The sequence below is a fragment of the Balaenoptera acutorostrata genome, chromosome 8, assembly GCF_949987535.1.
Source record: "Balaenoptera acutorostrata chromosome 8, mBalAcu1.1, whole genome shotgun sequence".
Taxonomy (NCBI): Eukaryota; Metazoa; Chordata; class Mammalia; order Artiodactyla; family Balaenopteridae; genus Balaenoptera; species Balaenoptera acutorostrata.
Genome location: NC_080071.1, coordinates 36,815,975 through 36,833,794, shown reverse-complemented (window position 1 = coordinate 36,833,794; position 17,820 = coordinate 36,815,975). Strand labels below are relative to the sequence as shown.

General features: G+C 36.0%; 1 protein-coding gene across 2 annotated transcripts in view; it reads right to left on the bottom strand.

Moving 5' to 3' along the window:
- The window catches only part of MTX2 (metaxin 2), a 58,644-nt gene that overhangs the window by 36,823 nt on the left and 4,001 nt on the right, over nt 1-17,820 (bottom strand). The gene's annotated exons all lie outside the window — the stretch shown is intronic.

The window sequence follows — 17,820 nt, the reverse complement described above, 5'->3', positions numbered from 1 at the left end:
AAACAAAGGGAAGTAACATGATGAAGCAGTTAAGTACCTACAATGTGAAATAGAGCTGCTAAAGCTAATTTTAGGCCTGAAGCCAGGCTGGACCTTGACTCAATCTCTCATCCAGAGTGACTCCAACTACAAAGAGAATATTAGCAACCTACCAGTGCTTGGAAAAAGCACTAGATTTGAATCTGTCTAATCAACTGCACTTAAGAAGCAATGCCTCCACTGACAGAATATTCAGTATATCATTTGTTGAATTCTTCTTTGTAAAAGCCATAAAACATCAGAATCACCAATTCTAACACTCTAACTATATTTGCTGTCAGCAAGAAAGTCAAATATGAAATTTGATAATAATCGGTATTTTTCTTACTGTGTTTAAATTAATACAGTCTCTGTGACACAGTAACAAATTATTTTTTTAATATATACTTCCAGCTGGTTTTTTAAAAAAGAAATTTATACACATGAAGCATTTTTTTCTTAAGACTGATCATTTAAGATGCACTAAAACAGTCTTAGGAGTGGGAGGGAGGGGTGGACGCCTTAATTTCCTTTTACTTCCACTTTAGGATGAAAAGAAAAACATTGTACTATTATTGTAAATCATAAATTTTGGTTTGGTCTGGGCTACACAAAATTAAACTCATACTTAGGGATAATACATGAAGTCACCAAGCAAATGATGGACCATACACAGTTTTGCACACTGTCATCCACAGTATTACAGACCTCCCTTGACGTACCATGGGTTTACATCCCGATAAACCCACTGTACGTTGAAAATGCATTTAATATACCTCACCTACCAAACATCATAGCCTAGCCTAGCTCACATTAAACGTGCTCAAAACACTTACATTGGCTTACAGTTGGGCAAAATCATCTAACACAAAGCCTGTTTTATAATAAAGTGTTGAATATCTCATGTAATTTATGGAATACTGTACTGAAAGTGAAAAGCAGGATGGTTTTATGGGTACAGAATGGTGGTAAGCCTATCAGTTGTTCACCCTCTTGATTTCGTGGCTGACTGGGAGCTGTGACTCCCTGCTGCTGCCCGGCATCAAGAGTAGCTAGTCACGCATCGCTAGCCCAAGCAAAGATCAAAATTCACAACGTGAAGTACAGTTTCTACTGAATGCGTATCGCTTTCGCTCTACCATAAAGTCGAAAAATCGTAAGTCAAACCGTTGTTAAGTTAGGGACTGTCTGTATACATATTCGTAAAGGCTACTGAATTTCAACTCACATACCAAAAAGGCAGTGCAACTAAATATTACTGTATGTTACTGTAAACTTTTTAACAAAGTAAAATTTCAATAAGAACCCAATTAACCTGTGTAACAGTTTTAAAAATAAAAGTCAGGGAAACGAAAACAAGCTGACATCAGCAATTTACTAAAAAATAACCTTTTAGGATAAACTGTATGATCAGCACACCTACACTGTTTACATCTATATAAGAAACAATACAATGAGGTTCATTCATTATAAGAGTCCACATCATTAAAGACTCAATTATATGCATTATATTAATCTTATTAAAGAAAGCAATAAGGCATAGGAATAAAATTTACAAAAGTTCCAAAGACATTGAAATTAAGTTCCTTGAGGGCACAAATGTGTCATATGCATCTGTGTATGCCACACTGTCCCATGTTTTGCGTACAGTTGGTGATCATTAATTGTGCAGGGAAAGAAAGAAACCTACCAGTCAATCCCCTAAAAATTCTGGCTAACCAAAGTTTTACTGAATTTAATTATCAACTATGTTAAAGTAATAGGGTGCTCTAATTAAATATTCTGGTAATTTTAACTTTTGGTTAGCTATTTTGTGTACATATTAGACATGAATTACAAAATTTCAAAACAATGGAAAAATATACATTTAGCATTAAATATATGCTGAATATAATTTAAGTGTTCTTTGATAAATCAGAAGCTACATCACTACTCTGCAGTATCAGAGTTCTCATATATTCTTCTGTGTTCAGTAATTCCAGTTAAAAGTTCATTTATCATCACCCCCTTTCTCCTGATATAATACAACCGACATACGTAAAAGTAACAGAAATCTTGCAACATATTACCGGACTGCAAATAAGAATAAAGGAGTTATCTACAAATGCTAAAAGCTCTGTTATTAAGAACCTAAAGCTGGAAATGGGGATGACGGAGTATATTTTCCTTGCTCCAATATACAAACTATGTTCCAACTCAGAAATTATTGAAAATAAATTCTCAGGGCTTCCCTGGTGGCGCAGTGGTTGAGAATCTGCCTGCTAATGCAGGGGACACAGACGGGTTCGAGCCCTGGTCTGGGAAGATCCCACATGCCGCGGAGCAACTAGGCCCATGAGCCACAACTACTGAGCCTGCGCGTCTGGAGCCTGTGCTCCGCAACAATAGAGGCCGCGATAGTTGAGAGGCCCGTGCACCGCGATGAAGAGTGGCCCCCACTTGCCGCAACTAGAGAAAGCCCTCGCACAGAAACAAAGACCCAACACAGCCAAAAATAAAAATAATTAATTAAATTTTAAAAAAATTCTCAGAAAGTAACTCTGCCAAAACATTTGATGTTATCTTCACAAACAGAACCTATCATTTTAAAAGAGAAGGCAAGTAGGCTGATATAAACCTATATAACCATGCTATTTTAGCAGCTTGGAATTCCAGTATATCCATAGTCCAGGAGGCAAGAAATAGCAGAGTATGCAGGGAATGATCAGGGAATGAATGACATGGGAGAAGAAATGGCTGGTGTGTTATTCAACAGAGAGACAATAGTGAAAATCCTAAGTTGTCTGGCATGGCAATGGATCTACAAATCAACCATGTAGGTATCTTTCTAGGAAATGAGCTTTCATAAGTAAGTCCATGAATCATGAACATTATCCACACGTAACAAAGTACAAAGCCTACTTCTTGGTTTGGGTAATATTAATTAAAGCCTTTTCATTGAGAATGCCTATTATGTGAAAGACAAAGTCCAAAAATACAATTTCTTCCCCACTCCTCTTTCCCAAGGTTAGGGAAGTTAATATCCACCCTTGTCCCTGATCATGTGTAAAAGAGAGGGAGATTAAGAATTCAAAATTATAGTACTCACAACAGACCTTAAAAATCTGCAGCATTTAAAAAGGAAAATCTTTAAAAATAAATAATAAAACATTTTCATCTCGCACTAGTTTTACTTTAGTCAACCTAAAATGTTTTAGACCACAGACTAATTCAATAGTGAATAAAATTTCATGACTCACCTATCCTATTTTCAATTTCTACCACCAAAATCTCTCCCTGATGTGAAGAGCCTTTTTAAACCTGCCTTAGGGAAGGGCCAGCCTTAGAATAAATATAGAAGGTGAGACTAAACGTTTCTGAAAAGGAGACTGATAGAAAATGAGGATTGAGAGACAACGTTGTCCAACACTGTCAAGGTGCCAACTACTGGTATTATTTGCATATTAAAAGTAATTTTTATGCTTCGTACACATCAATAGTTTGTGTGGCTCTTGGAATAAAGATCGACTTGGCCTTACACATCACCCTCTCTCCCTCTCGGGCCTCATCATTCCTCTCCACCCACTCTATACACCAGCCACAATGGCCTTCACCCAGTTTCTGAATGCATCACGTTCCTTCTGGCCCCAGAGATTCATTTAAGCTGTTTCCTCTACCCTGGAGCTATCCTCCCCTCCTATCGTGTCCTTACATCTCAGCAAAAACATCACTTCCTCAGGTTGGGCCAGCTTCATGGACTTACAACCTGAACAGCTGCACAGGGCCCGTACGTAGAAGGGCTCCACGGGTGATTTTAGGTTCTGCTGCACCAGTCTTGAGGCCCCTGTTCTTTTAAACAGGGGCCTCATATTTTCATTTCACACTGGGTCCTACAAACTATGTAGCTGGTCTTGTCCTCAGGGAAGACTTCGGTGACCTCTGGAATAGTTCAAACCCTCTCTTTTTCAAGCTTGAATAAGATGCACGCTTCTTTGTACCACTTAATCAAAGTCAACATTTTTACAGGGATTTGAGGACTATTTGTTTATCTCCCCCACTAGAAAATAAGCACATGAATCCAGTGTTCATGTCTGATTTTTGCTTACCACTTCATTCCTAGAACCTAGCACCAAACAGGCAATCAGTAAATGCTGGTTGAATAAATGTTTGTGTTTACTATTACTACTATCATTATTATGATTCTGTACTGTTTAGGCTAAGAATGAAGCAGGGAAGATAAGAAAACTACACAACCTGGCCAAAAAAGGGAAACTTTTACCCAGAGAACTCCAATACTACAACCAATAACACAACTATAAAAATATTAAACAGCTGCCTAAAATAGTTGGCAGAATCTAATCCTGTAAACTTACCTATGCACTGACCCTAAAACTGGAAATCTGTTTCTATGTTTTATACCAAATATACAATTTTCACTGGATATTACTGTTGAAATGCTCCTAAGACCAACACAAGGCCCTCAACCATCTGACAAGTCATCTCACTATTCCCCTTTCCATATTCTTTAACTCTAACATAGGGATTATCACTTTCTAAAATCTCATGTCCCCATCAATAAAATACTTGAGTATGCAGACCCAAATAGATTTGGAAATCATATGGCTGGTATTCCTAAGCTAATAAATCATGCACATTATAAAACATACACTAAAAAAGAAAACAGTTAAAAAATAAATTGAAACCTAAGTTCCAATATTTTCTTCCTGTACTTCAAAGGATTGTCCTGCATAAAACAGGGTGTATATATACCTCGCCCCACCTTGGAAAACACTGTTCTAATTAAATAACTACTTATTTGAAGTTTCAGCAGGGAACCCAGCCATTCACGTACCCTTGAACAAAAAAGAGTCCTCCTCTATTCTAGTGAAATCACCTTTTTTGAACACGAAAAAAGCTTGGAAAGAACACACACAAATTAATTGGGGGGGGGGGGAATACCTGCCTACCCATCTACCTAATAATAGGACCCTTGTATCCTACCAGAGTACTTAAAATTTCCCCCATATACTTCATACTTCCTCACCTTAGTGACTTTGCTCAAATTGTTCCCCTCTGTCCAGAATATTCCTTCCCCACCACATACCCAAATCCTACACCTTTTTCAAGACCAAGCTTAAAATGCTACCTCTATCAAGAAGGCTTTTGTAACTAAACAAATCTAATTTCTCCTTTATCTATACTGCTCATAGCAGTTTGTACTTGTCTTATATCATATATTGCTTTCTTTTCTATTCTATTATTATGTCAATACCTTATCTCCATTTGTAGGCAGTAAGTTCCTAGAATGTGAAAATTGCTATGGTCCTGAGATTATTTATTAAAGACTAGGCTTCTCAATTGCTCCAAACTTGAATATAGCATTTATAATAATATGTACAATACATACCAAAATATGAAATTCAAATTAAGCAATATTTAATTTTTTTTATCTAAGTATCATTTAAAACTAATCTTTATCACAAGAGTTCCAAAGTAAAACTACCCACCTTTCAGAAATTAATTCTTTCACAATCAGAAACTACTATATCATTTTCATACCAAAGCAATAACTTACTCCAAGATACTCTTAGTGACCTACATTAATTCATTCTTGAAAATTAGAATGACTTCTTATTCCCTAGCAAAAGGTCCATGAAAGTGTTTATCATTTTTATAAAGAAGAAATATATTCCTATTTTACAGGTATAAATAAAAAACATCTAGAAATAAAGCAAATATCAGAACACCGCATAACTTTCTATCCAAATAACATTATTAAAGGTCTTTTAACCCCTTTATCCTTTACTTTCTTTCCAATTTTGCCCAGGTAAAACTGCCCTGAGTATTTCACACTAGTGTCTCTTTTACCAGGAGCAAAGGTGATTCCTCTTAAAGTCTCAGCCTTTAGTGATAGCTTTTTTTATGCAAAGGAATGTTTTTAAATTTTTCAAAGTTATTTTCTACCTCCCATAAGTATTTATGTTGGAGGAGAATAAAGCTTAGAAAAAGAGAGAATACATACTTTTGGACTTTTGAAAGTCCTAATATAAAATAAACAATGCATAAATAAATAAATTTGTGCTAGAAATACACACATGATAAAGCAAAACCCATAGCCCCCCAAAATACATACTTGATTCTCATTTAATTATCTTTAAGGTACCTATTATTTTCAAGCTTTATCAACCAATATAACAAAAACATCAATATTCTTTACTACAAATCCATTACAATTTTTAGAGAAATGACTACTGGCCAACAAATTCACATATCTAGGTTTCTTAAAGACTCCATTTTACCTGCAGTATTCTCTATAGTATCAAGTTAGGTGATAAGTCATTCTGGTGGCAAATGATCTATCTATTCCATTCAATTCAGGGTATTTCACAGTATGAAAGTGCTATGACCTAATAAACAAGTCTAATTCTAAAGTCCATCTCTTGATGATCTAATCTAAAAAGACAAGAGAAGGGCCATAAAAAGAGATGCCCTCTGTTGTTGGGGTTTTTTTTAAATTCTTCATTCTTAATGTACAACATGACTCCTCTGGCACATGAATGTAGGTGAAGACATAATTTGTAAGATAATAGGCACTAATATTACATGCTGCTTCAGTACTGTCATATTTCCAATCCATCAAATTGATTAATGCTATAATAACTGTACACAAACCTATCATTTGTGCACTAATGAAGTCAAACCCAGTTTATCCTTAGGCAACTAGATTCCAAAAGCTCATAGATGTCATCTCTTCCGCTTCCAAAGACTATTTAGACAGTCTAAAGGAATAAGAAATGCATGTAACCTATCTCCAAATTTGGATGTCGTTCTGCCAAAGGTGTAAATGCAAATACGACTAATAAAACAAAATGCTCAAAGAATATTTGACAGCTCTTAAACATGGACAAGTTACTGCAAGACACACAGAGAAAAGAAGGAAATAATCTACTGTTTGACATAAATACTATACTGATGATCTCAGTGATATCAACATAGACACTAAGTTCAAAACCTGTCAAGTTGTTAAATGAAGCCTTCATTTAAAATAGATTTTTAAGATGTTTAGAGTTAAAATATGATGACATGTGACTTCATCAAAGCTAGAATTTTAAGAGCTATGTATTAGATTCAACAATTCAGCCTGCAAACTATAGTACAATTCAACGATAACACTATATCCCAGATAATACTCATCATGAAATGATTAAATAGTGATATCCTTGAGGTACTGTCTCATAGGGGATGTTTAATGATACTACATAGGATGTGTAAGCAGGGCGTGACTCTTCACACAATAAGAGTTTAAAATCATTCTCAGACTTCCCTGGTGGCACAGTGATTAAGAATCCACCTGCCAATGCAGGGAACATGGGTTCGAGCCCTGGTCCGGGAAGATCCCACATGCCACGGAGCAACTAAGCCCATGCTCCACAACTACTGAGCCTGCGAGCCACAACACCTGAGCCCACATGACACAACTACTGAAGCCCACGCGCCTAAAGTCCGTGCTCTGCAACAAAGAGAAGCCAACGCAGTGAGAAGCCTGAGCAACGCATCGATGAGTAGCCCCCGCTCGCTGCAACTAGAGAAAGATCGCGCACAGCAACGAAGACCCAATGCAGCCAAAAATAAATAAATAAATTTATTTAAAAAAAACAAAAAAACACTCTCCCATCACCTCAACAGTTGGAGATCAATGTTCATGTCAGAAAGTGGCTCATGTATCGTACAACCCAGGGAATATACCCAATATTTTATAATAACTATAAATGGAATATAACCTTTAAAAAATGTGAATCACTATATTGTACACTTATAACTTATACAATATTGTACATCAACTATACTTCTATTTTTAAATACTTTAAAGACAGTGGCTCATGTTAGAGAATGGCGAGGTGTAGTGCCATACTGTCATTTCCATAAACTTAAAATAGTTCCACTACTTAAAATACTGACAGGTAGTATTTTGTAACACAGTGGTAAGGCCACTCTCTGTCTTAGTCCACTTGGGCTACTATGACAAAATACCACAGATTGGGTGGCTTATAAACAACAGAAATTTGTTTCTCACAGTTCTGGAAGCTTGAAGTCCAACATCAGGGTGCCAGCATGGTTGGGTTCTGGTAGGAGACCTCTTCCAGGTCACTGACTGCAGACTTCCTGCTGGGTCCTCACATGGTGGAAGGGGCTAGGGAGCTCTCTGGGATCTCTTGGCACTAATTCCAATCATGAGGGTTCTGCCCTCATTACCTAATAACCTCCCAACTGTCCCCACCTTCTAATACCATCACCTTGGGATTAGGGTTTCAATGCAAAAATTTGGAGGGGGACACAAACATTCAGATCATAGGAGCCACTTAAAAAATATACTGCAAGGAAGGGCAGATAGAAAGATTAAAGAATACCTTAGATTGAAATAAGGGTCCTGGGCTTCCCTGGTGGTGCAGTGGTTGAGAATCTGCCTGCCAATGCAGGGCACACGGGTTCGAGCCCTGGTCTGGGAAGATCCCACATGCCGCGGAGCAACTGGGCCCGTGAGCCACGATTGCTGAGCCTGCGCGTCTGGAGCCTGTGCTCCACAACAAAAGAGGCTGCAATGGTGAGAGGCCTGCGCACCGCAATGAAGAGTGGCCCCCGCTTGCCACAACTAGAGAAAGCCCTCGCACAGAAACGAAGACCCAACACAGCCAAAAATAAATAAATAAATAAACAAATTTAAAAAAAAAAAAAAAAAGAAATAAGCGTCCTGAAGCAAGGAGCAGACATTCTAAGACAAACTAGAGAAGTGTAAGACAAAAATACAAAGGGATTGCCAAACTTTGCAAGAAGATTCACACTAGAACCATTCCCTTGGCTACAAGTTATCATCAGTCCTTAAAAACTTGTTGATTGACATCAGAATCCACTGCATATTCTTTATTGCTTGTTGCATGTAAGTATGTGTAGTAAACTGTACATAGCTCTCATTTTAGAAAGTAAATTAAGCCACATTCTACAAATCCGTTTTATCAGTCATTCAATAAATATTCACAGAACACACACACACACACATATATATATACACATACACACACACACACATATATATACACATACACACACACACACCGTGAATATAATGTGCCAGGCACCACTCTAAGCACTAGGGATAAAATTATAAAGAAAATCAAGTAACTGCCTTTAAGGCACTTAGACTTTAGTGGTACCATAATGGCCCATCTCCCTATCTGTTATCTTTATAATGTTTCAAGTTTAAAACTCTGACGAATACTGGAGCCTATCTGAAAATAACAATAAAGATTATCTGATACACCCATAACAAGGCTTAATTCTGTCTACATGTTACACAGAACTAAGAAAAAAAATTACATAAACCAGTGCACAATCTCCAGAATGCCAAATGAATGCCAATTTACTGAGCCCATGGCAGACAAATCATCAGCCCCACAAATCCCTCATCAATATCTCCAACCACCTATTCATTTGTAACAAAGTGGTAAACAAAGGACTAAAATGATTCAAAGTGAGGGCACATGAATGAATGATACATTAGAATTAATATCCAAGGCAAATGGGTTCTAATATCCTGCCATTCAGGAGGCAGAAGAAGGAAAGCAAAACAGATTGAAAATTCAGGAAAACTTGTAAAGGGCAGAACTTCTCTCTTACAACCAAAGCTGGTGCCCAAATGAAACTAGAGAATAATGAGAATCTACCTCTTTCTGGTCAAAAACTACCTAGACTGCTATTGAGGCAGATGATAATGGTGGGGGGGTGGGGGTGGATGGTGACAGCAGTTAAGAGTCCCTTAAGACCCTTACAGCTAGTATCTAGAATAAATAAAAAACTTACAACTCAATCACAAAGATGACAAATAACTCAATCCTTTCAATGGGCATAGGATATGAATAGATATTTCTCCAAAGGAGATACATGAATGGCCAAACAAGCACATGAAAAGATACTCAATATCATGAGTCATTAGAGAAATGCAAATCAAAACCACAATGAGACGCCACCACCTCACACCCACTAGAATGGCTTTAATCAACAAGACAGACAATAACAAATGTTTAGAGGATGTAGAGCATTTGGAACTCTCACACATTGCTGGTGGGAATATAAAAAGTTTGGAGGTTTCTCAAAATGTTAAACACAGAATTGCCATTATGACTCAGCAATTCCACTCCTAGGTATTCACCCAGGAGAAATGGAAAAACATATACACACAAAGATTTGTACAAGAATGTTCACAGCAGTGTTATTCACAGTAATCAAAAGGTGGAAACAACCTAAATGACCATCAACTGATGAGTCGATAAACTAAATGTGGTATATCCATACCATAGAATACTATTTGGCAATAAAAAAAGAGCCAAGCATTAATACCTGTTACAACACAGATGAACTTCAAAAGCATTATTCCCAGTGAAAAAAGCCAGTCACTAAAGAAAACACATTGTATGATTCCATTTATATGAAATGTTCAGAATAGGCAAACCTACAGAAACAGAAAGTAGGCTAGTGGTTGACTCAGGCTGGGATGGGAATGGGAATGACTGTAAACAGGCAAGAAATTTCTTTTGGGGGTGATGAAAATGTTTCTTCTACAACTGGATTGTGGTAATAATCACAACTCTGTAAATATATTTTAAAAATTAATTGTACACTTAAAAATGGTATATAAATTATACCTCAGTAAAGCTGAAATAGATTTTAAGACTTATTGCATTTATTGTGCACTTAAGTGCTTGACATAGTAACTACCTCACAACAACTTGATGAGGTAGACACTACTATTATTATCCCTATTTTACAATAAGAAAATTAAGGTACAACCATAAGTAATTTGCCAAAGTCACAGTGACTAATAAGTGACACGAGCCAGGGTTTGAACCCAGGTAGTCTGGCTCCAGATTCAATGAACACAGAACTGTATTAGCTAACCTCTTACAAAGCCCACAAATAAACGTTCTTAGGTAATAATTATAATAATTAATTAATTATAATTAAAGAAATTACAATCACCCTACAACAATGGTTCTCAACCATTAATGTATACGAATCCCCTAAGGAACTTTGTAAAATTGCATATTTCCACCAAACCCTAAACTCAGAGATTCTGATACTGTAGAAACAAAGGCCAAGAATCCAAACTTGCCACACACACTCCCAGTAAATCTGATGCAGATGGTCTGCAACCACCATCAAAAAAAAAGAAAAAAAAAGAAAAAACAAGTACTGTCCGCAGGACATGGGAGTACACTTGAAATAAAATTAAGTTCTTTTCACCCCTTTCATTCATTTGCCTCACAGAATGTGGCAGTAAGGATCTATGTAGATTAATTTTATTCAAGAAGATTTTTACCCATCTTATTCTACTTAAGTATTTGTGGATATGGCTTAAAGCCATGTTTTAAAACATGCTTTAGTAACAAGTTGCAATTTAATAGTGTTCCAGAATAAGCTTTTAAGACTAATGAACTGAGGCTGCACTTGCTTTGGAACCAAAAAGTGGTTAAATGATAGTTTTTCCATTAGATGTAATCAATAAGGAAAGTAAAATTAAGTTAGTAGTTATGAGACTTGAACGTGAGCCATCTGAACCTATCTATGTGACACTAGAGATCAATTTCAAAATGGTATTCAAGGATCAATTTCATAAAACTGACAAACTTCTGGAGGTTAACAAGGGTGAAGAAAACAAATTCACAGCATCAGCAAGCCAATAACTCAGGCTAAAATGAATACAAGTTAAACTGAAAACCTTCCATTCTTAGTAAGGATTCATGTGTCGTCCTCTCAAATGGTTATGTTTAGACTTCGCCCCATTATAAAAAAGATCCATCATTTTTCATTAATTTCCAATAAACAGCAGGCCAACTCCAGGTGACTATGAATAGATATGAACCTTGTAGCTAGGACTCAAAATTTGAATTCTCTTTTTAAAAATGGTAATCTGTAATTCATAAAAGAGGAAACACTGACACCGTGTCTGAACTTTTCTCAGAAATAGAGATGAATATGAGATCAATAGCAGAACTATGCAAAAACAGCTGGTTAAGATTAAAAGTGCAGTATCTGGCCAAAAAACAGAGAGAAGACAAACAGTCCCACACAAGTATCAGACCTCAACATTGTTAACAGTGTTAACCTTCAAGATTTAATGGTTCTCTAAATCTAATCCTAGAAAATGGAAAATAAATGTCCCTCCAACTAAGAAACAATCCTCCCCACTACTCTAAACCAATTACAATCACTGTAAAAACAGTACCTATTATTTTAAGTATCTGCCCTTTTCTAGTACATGACATATACTCACTCTCTCATATCAAGCTAGGTAACCAAAGAACTCTCTACTCCTCCTCCCTTACTCCTCTCAGCTAGCCGTGAAACAAATGACTCCTTACAGAGGATTTGATCTGTTGTTATACCTGCAGAAATCTTGGCAGAACTGCCAAATTCCCCAAGAACAAGAAAAAACAAGAAAAAACAAACAAGAAATAAGATAACATAGACTAACTATCACAGAATCCCTTCATGAACAGAAGCACAGGGATAGAAAATCCTCAGAGAGGCAGAAAAAAAATATATTAAAGCATTTAACTAAACAACCATAGGTTATTAAACTTGGAAAATGTACCAGGGACTATGATAGATAGACAAAGATGAATATAAAACTGCCATTGCTCTCTAAGATCTAATTTTGTTGAGCGGGTGGGGGGCACAGAGCAGAGGGAGTGAGAAGAGATGACTGAGATACACATAACCATTTACAATACAATAAATGAATACAGGTGGTGTAGGGAAAAAACATAGGTCCTGAAGTGAGACATGCTTGGGTTCCCCTCCCAACTCTACAACTTATTGCCTAAGTGACCTTAGCCAAGTTGCATAACCTCTTCTTGCCTCATTTACTTCATCTGTAAAAAGGGGAAATATCATCTACCTTGTAAGGTTCTTGGAAGAATAAAATTAGATAAACTATGTAAATGCCATATACAGTCTCTAAGCTCACAGAATGTACTCAGTAACAATTATTAATATAAGCATCAGACCAGAGGGATGTATAAAGCACTATAGGAATCCTCTTGAAGAAATAACAATCTGCTTGAGGAAGACAGGAAAGAATTCACGAGAGGAGACGAAATATGAACTGGGTAAAAAAAATAATCACAAGTGCGCTAGACAGAAGGTGAGGGCAGGGAGAGGAGTTGAGATGTTCACTAAATATCTAACACCCCTAATTCAGTTTGAGAGAAGGGAGGTAAAAGGCTCAGTAAATTAGCATTTGTATTACAGGATACACCATTTTGTTTCAATGGATCTGTCCAACACAAGAATGTAAGTTCACCAAACGCAACAACTGTTACTCATTTTTGTACCCCACCACTTAGCAGAGCACATAATGCAAATCAGATACTCAACCTAAAAATATATTCTGTGGAAAATACAAGCAGGTCTTTTGCTATCTAAAGCCTAAAAGATATCTGACAGCAAAAAATTGCTATAAGTCTGGAAATAAAACCATCTAACCAAATTAGGAATGATAACATCTCAGGTTAAGCCATGAAGAAACTTCTCTGGTTTATAAAAGTTCTTGGAGATAAAAATATATAATCAGTACAAAAACATAGCTAAGTGTACAAGCATAATGAAATGCTTTTTATGGTTTCTATTTTGCTAATGCAGTTACAGTTAATGGGAATTGCCATGACAAAATGACTGTTTTTATGAAAAGAATCTTCTTTATTACTAACCAATCAAATTTCATTTTTATTACTGATGTAGGAAAGTTCAAAACCATGATTCATTTATAGAGCGTACAAAAATAAGAAAAGTGTTCAAGAATAGAGTACAGGATCATTTACAAAGCAATAAAAAATTAAAACGTGCATTTCTCTTACTGGCAAGGCAGAAACTTCTACACATAAATGTCTGTAGCTGGATTTGCTGAATATTATAACTTCTGTCTTTGAACAAAGAATGAGAAGCCTGAATTTAATATCTCATCTTCATTTGACATCTTCAGCCCATCTGAAAACTGCTTATCAAGAAATATCAAAAATGTTTGAAAAATGTTAAGAAGTTTGATGTTTTCTTTCAATTTTCACTCATATATGAAAGGCTTGAGCTAACATTAATAACTCAAAAGTCTTCACAGAAGAACGACTGACAAATTTTATGGGGCATACATCACCAAAATCTTTTAAGTTAAAAATGAAAAATCATGTAATTTCAGAGTACAAAATGTTAATGAAGCACACAAGAAAATCAAAACTCACATTATGCTTAATATGGACTATTATACGATCAAAAACAAGCCTTTCAAGTGATCTTAACAGCGTACTAAAGTTTTCTAAAAGGAAAAAACATTGCCTTTAAGAATTTGGTTTTCAACCTATTCATATGATAAAAGAAAATAGGTCACACTGCTGTCAATAAACTGTATTTTGCCTCTAATCTGAAGTATAACCTATTTTGTCTTTGTTTTGCTTCTCCATCTGCCCCTTCAATATCAACTTTTCATGTGCCAAGGTGATAAGCACTACGGTTATGAGTCTATTCATACAACTAATACAAATGAAAAAAGATTCTCTGAAATGTAATGGCCACTTCAATAACTTCTCAATAATTCCTCAGTGCCTTCCTCAATACTGGAGAATCCTCAGAATGTGGACTACAAATAACTAACAAAATATCTTTATTTTCAAGAGCAAAAGAATTGAACACATTGTATTTTTTCAAATATCTGTTGCAATTATTAGATATTAGATATACAGATGTAAGAGCCTTGACTACCATTTTCTTCACTCTTAATAAATCTTGTGAGCAATAGCATCACTTCTTTTTTACAAAGGACTTTTAACCCACAGTTTCCACTTTGGGCCTCTAAGACGCTTCTGAAATGCTTTCAAAGTCCAAATTTCCCAGTATTCATGTGGAAGAAAGATGGAATAAAAAGCACTTTATTATTGATATAAAAACAAGATTTTTTAAACATGCTTATATTGATTATACTTACTTTCAAAATGCTTACATATGGGTGCCATGGAACCTGTAAAACTACTTTCCTAGATCATACCATAAATTAATGCAACTGCGAGAATGAAATTATTAATAAATTTAAATAATTAAGCACCTGCATGCCCACAATGAGATAATGAAATATTCCAAGTCTTCTTTTTCATCCTTTACATAGTTTACAGAGCTTCTAAATAAAGAACAGAACAGATATTGTCCTGATTTCAAAAGATTAATAACCATAGTATGATGAAATTAACTAATATGCTTAAACTATATCAACACATTAGTGAAGTAATAAGATCATTCAGAAATGATGGTATAGAAATTAATAAAAATAAAGACACTTTGGATATTTTGCTGACCAAAATGGTAAAGGGATAACAGTACAAAGGTAACATCCTCAAAGGCACCTAGGAAACAAAAGCAGTAACAAACTACCACATACTGAACATACCATGTATTACCCTAGGTGCTTAGATTATAAAATATACTATCCCCTTTTCACAAATAAGGAAACTGTGGCCTAGAAAGCTCTGCCCAAGATCATAAAACAGAAAGCAGAACTGAGCTTAGAATTCAGTTCTGTCTCACTCCAATGGCCTTGTTCCTAACCGTTATACACTATTACCTAACAGAGTTTCAATTTCCTGATCCATAAAACAAGAAAAATGCCTAACATGATCAAATTGTTAATACTAGCAACTATGTATCAATATATCATCTAGCACAGTGGGTCAAAAATGGACGCTTACTCTTATCATCAACCAGATACTTAGCAGCTAAGTTTTTAAGGCTAAAACCTTCTGGCAATGCTAACAAACAAATCACACTGAAAAAGTCTCAGAGTATTTATACCTATGACCTATACTGAAGATTCAATTATATAATGAAGATAAATATGGCTGGAACTTATCAAAGGTATAATCTTGAAACAAATATCTTAGAATAATTTATTAAAGTAGTTTTAATAAAAGTAATAACTGTTTACAGATGTTTTATATTATTGAAATAAATTATGTATTCTATTTATAAGTAATTTTAAAAGCTTTACCAAACTTGTATCTTCACACAGGAGGACAGAAGCAAAGTCCAGTAAAAGAGAAAAACTGATAGGTAAATGAGCTAAAAATAATATTAATGAACACTTACTGAGTGCTTACTATGTGCCAGATACAATGCCAAGCATTTTCTATCTTTTGTCATCTATTCCTTAAATAATCTATAATTATCTTTACCACTTTGCAAATAAGAAACCTGAGGCTTAAAAAGGCAAGTAATTTGCCCAAGGTCACACATTTAGCAAGTAGCTGAATAAGAACCCAGGTCTGACTCTCACTTCCAAGTCCACAGGAAGAAAGCAAGGTGAAGGAAGTGATCAACACTGTAGGAGATTCCTGCAGTTTAGCGCTCAGCACCTCTCTAGCTTTTTGCGTGTATCTGGCGGCACTGTGGAGCCCTAAAAGCTGGAGTCACTCCGGGTAAACAGATGGGCAAGTGAGTCAGGCCTGTCCATCACAGTACTCTGTCCTTTTGGCTACAGTGACCACTCCAAATATGGTCATACAACCCAAATGGGAATACTCAATCCTTCCCCAGGATATGTGCCTACCCAACTATCTGAAAAAAATAATTTTTTTTAACCTGAAACTCAAATAATGTATTGGAAAATTTTGCCAGTTAAAAAAACAAGTGAAAATTTAAAATACACAGGTTGTTACAAAAGATTTTGAAAACCACTCAATATCCAGGACTATTTTCATCCTCTTTTTAAAGTTCTTAATCTAGCATATCATTATCTAGAGATCCAAGCTATTAATTCAAAATCATAAGTTACCATTTCTTTCCATGTCACTGAGTTAAAAGAAAAATTCAAAATTCTCTCCCAGTTTAAGAAATTTATCCAAAGAAACTACTCAGATACACAAATATGTATTTGCAAGCACTGTTTACAAAGTCATATACACCTGTGATGGTTTTGAGGTACATTAAACTGGCTAGACTGAACTACATCTCCCAGAATACCCTTTCTACTGTTTATTAGGGTGAGCTACAAGGGGTATCCTCCAGTAGGTGTTGGGAAGACAGAAGGGAGGCAACAGCCATTTCGTAGCAAACACCTCCCAGTTATTCAAATGCTAATCTAGGCATTGCTGTGAAGGGATTTTGCTGATATAATTAAAGTCCAGGATCAACTGACTTTGTGTTAATCAAAAGGGAGATTATCCTGGGTGGGCCCAACTTACTAACAGAGGACCTAAGTCCTCCCTGAGCTCAGGCTCTGCAAGCAGCACCTTCGGCACGTGCTCCCTCCTCCTCCTGGAACCCCTTCAGGGCTGTCTGCCTGCGGACTTAGCATTTGCTTGGCCAACCCCACAACAACAGCATAAGCCAGTTCCGAGCGCGCGTGCGTGTGTGTGTGTGTGTGTGTGTGTGTGTGTGTGTGTGTGTGTGTGTGTGTGTGTGTGTAGACAGAGCTAGAACTAGCGCTAGAGCTCCTACCACTTCTGCTTCTCAGGCCAACTAATACAACACCCAAATACCCATCATAATAAGATTAGATAAGCTAATTATGATTTCTTCATTACCGTGAAATACTAATGCAACCATTTAACAATGATGATATATATGTCAGTCCATTCATAGACATGGAAAGAGATGTCGATATGCTACACGACAAAACAGATTACAAAAAAGTAATCATATTATATATTATTTATGTTCATTTTTTTTATTTGTAGGGAGAGTAAATGAGGTAGCTTTGTTCACCAAAGTTTTAATGATGAGGATGAGATT